Source organism: Rhipicephalus sanguineus, chromosome 7 (assembly GCF_013339695.2).
Source record: "Rhipicephalus sanguineus isolate Rsan-2018 chromosome 7, BIME_Rsan_1.4, whole genome shotgun sequence".
Taxonomy (NCBI): Eukaryota; Metazoa; Arthropoda; class Arachnida; order Ixodida; family Ixodidae; genus Rhipicephalus; species Rhipicephalus sanguineus.
The window spans coordinates 2990347-2993746 of NC_051182.1; positions in this window are offsets into that span (position 1 = coordinate 2990347).

Consider the following 3400-nt stretch of genomic DNA (forward strand, 5'->3'; position numbering starts at 1 on the left):
CGTTTTTCTTTGTTACACAATATTAATGAGAACTAACAGACAATAACGCCAAGGAAAGTATAGGGGGTGTTTATCTGTAGTATTTAGAAATAATGTAAGAAAGAAGGACGAAAGATACTTGCGCCGGCAGGGACCGAACCTGCGACCTCGAATAACGCGTCCAATGCTCACCACTGAGCTACAGCGCCGATCACCCCCCCCCCCCGTCCACTTTCTGGGGTTTATATGTGCATTTAAACCTAGGATGTTAGTCAGCGCCAATGGCAGCCATGGCGGTGAGTGTGGACACTTTTTTTTTTTTTTGCCTGTTGGCGTCACGTAGCACGTGATCTTTTTGCGAGCTGGCAGCTGACCAGTAATCCCTCGCATACTACCTGAAGCATCAAGTCTGCCAGGACGAGACACTCGCTATAATGAAGGAAAGGAGATGGCTCTTAAGGGCTCGTTCTTCTTGTTAGACCATATTAATGAGAACTAACAGACAATAACGCCGAGGAAAGTATAGGGGCGTTATCTGTAGTATTTAGAATATAAATGTGGTGTCTTTCGCGCTTCTTAAGCGTGAAGGATCTTGATTATGAAGCGTCCATGCCCGCGGTCAGGGTGCACACTCCCTAGAAAAACAATATTAAACGCAAAGCACTTTTTAGCGAACTGCAGGCACATTGAGAGTTTATCTATCTATCTATCTATCTATCTATCTATCTATCTATCTATCTATCTATCTATCTATCTATCTATCACTATTACATCTATCTCTATATCTATCTATCTATCTATCTATCTATCTATATCTATCTATCTCTCTATCTATCTATCTCTCTATATCTATCTATATCTATATCTATCATATATATCTATCTATTCTATCTATCTATATCTATCTGTCTATCTATATCTATCTATCTATCTATCTGTCTATATCTATATCTATCTATCTATCCTATCTAATCTATCTATCTATCTATCTATCTATCTATCTATCTATCTATCTATCTATCTATCTATCTACTATCTATCTATCTATCTATCTATCTGTCCTGTCTGTCTGTCTGTCTGTCTGTCTGTCTATCTATCTATCTATCTATCTATCTAGTGTAGGCATCTATTATGCACTTCTTCCTCATCGCTGCGTTATTGTACTCATCATCACGCGTTCGCCTTTCATCATCATCGTCTTCGGGTGTGTGCTCTGGATCATCGTGGCCGTGGCGCTTGTTCACTCTCGAAGTCGCGACCTAATAAACCTCGTTACGACTGCGACGTCATACGTGGTGGAGGTGACTTTACGATCCTCGGTCCTCTCCTCGTCCCGACTACTCGCTGGAGCTTCGTTCGGGCCGCCGCTTGCACCCACTGTGCCCCAGCATGGCGCAGAACCAGCCAGCCGACGCCCATGCCGCTCCCATTGCCGCTCCCATCCCGGCGCCGCAAGCCTCACCTCTCTACGTCATCAACAACCTCCAGCGTGACCCCCCGATCTTCACCGGTCTCCGCGGAGATGATTGGAGACTGGATTGACAATTACGAACGAGTAAGCGCTATTAATCTGTGGGACGATCCTCACAAGCTCCGTCACGTCTCCCTTTATCTCACGGGTGTTGCGAAGCCGTGGTTCTTCAACCATGAGATTGATTTCACTGACTGGCCTGGCTTCAAGCAGCAGCTTCGCCAAGTTTTCGGCACACCTGCCGTTCGATCAGCTCTCGCGAAGAGGGCCCTCGATGCTCGCACACAACATCCCGGCGAGTCATACACCTCGTACATCGAGGATGTCCTTGCGCTCTGCCGGCGTGTCAACTCATCGATGACGGAGTCAGACAGACTACGCCATTCTGAAGGGTATAGGGCCTGTTGCCTTCAATGCCCTCGCTGTTCAAATCCGTCTACTGTCGCTGACGTCGTCACAACGTGTCAGCGCCTCGATGAACTTGACTCCGTCCGCCTACAACCGGGCACTGTCGAACACCGTCCTACGGCGGACCGTGACGTACGCGACATGATCAGGGAGATCATACGCGAAGAACTGCGGTCAATGGCTTCTCCCCACCTTCACAGTCCCCTGCACAGCCTTCAGCAACGGCCTTGCGAGACATCATCAGGGAGGAACTAACATCCTTGACCTGTCCAACGCACGTCCAACCAGATGCTTCTCGCCCACCGACGTACGTGCACGTTGCTGCCGCGCCTCCCACAACGTGAATTCGACGTTGCCGCTACCATCGTACGCGTCGGTTGCTCGCCGCGCCGCCGGTCCACTTCCGGGCGATGCCATCTGAATCTCCATCTACCCACCTGACTGCACTATCTTCCGGTGCACCGAACGCCCTCTACTACCCGCCTTGGCGTTCGTCCCGCCCAACGTGCTATTATTGTGGATATCGCGGGCATATCTCACGTTTCTGCCGCAAGCGCCAGCAGGACGAGCGTCGTGGTTACGATATGCGCGAACGTGATTTGTCCACTGGGGATTCTTACGGCCGGCGTTATTCGTCCCTTCCGCAGCGGTCTCCATCTCCGCCCGCAACGACTGACGCACGGAGTACGTACCGGTCCGCAAGACGCCGATCACCTTCGCCCTTTCGTCGCTCCTCCTCTCCGCTCCGCCCTGCCTCGTTCACCACTGCCGACCGTTCGGAAAACTAAGTGATGCAGTTTTTGGAGGAAAAACTGCATTCCAAAGTAGGACTGAAATTCCTCCAGCACGCCCGTTCAATATGGTTTCTGTCATAGTGGAAGGAGTCCTCGTCGATGCTTTGGTGGACACCGGTGCGACATTTTCTGTGATCCATGCTGATTTGTGTAAACGCCTCAAGAAAGTCACGACGCCTTATAATGGACCCACGCTAGTCGCGGCCCAGGGGAGCACCATTCGCCCTTCCGCTCTTTGTACTGCGTTTTTATCGATGACATCCTTCATTACATCCAGTTTACTGTGTTAACCCGGTGCTCCCACCAACTAATTTTAGGGTGGGACTTTCTATCTTCTGCTTCGGCCGCAATTTGTTGTGGGCAACGTGTTCTACACCTTACAGACACAGACTCCCATGTTAGACGACGACACCTACAAGCCACTTCGTCTGTTCGCTACGGACGATCTCGAACTACCGCCACGTCAAGAGCGAATTGTGACCCTTACGTCTAAGGACATCGACCACGGTGACGTCTTGGTGTCCCCCTTCATCCCCATTGCGTTACCAAAGGCATAGCTCTTGCGTCAGGTGTGGTTCGCTTTCGCAACGGCTCCGCGCTCGTCATGGTCATGAACGCAACATCGGAGAAAATTCTCCTTCCACAGGGCACCACGGTGGCCTGCGTTGCCGATGCTGAGCCTGTAAGCGTGGCGCCACTTAAACCTGTCTCTAACCAACGACCCTCCAACTTGTGAGCCTGCTTCTTG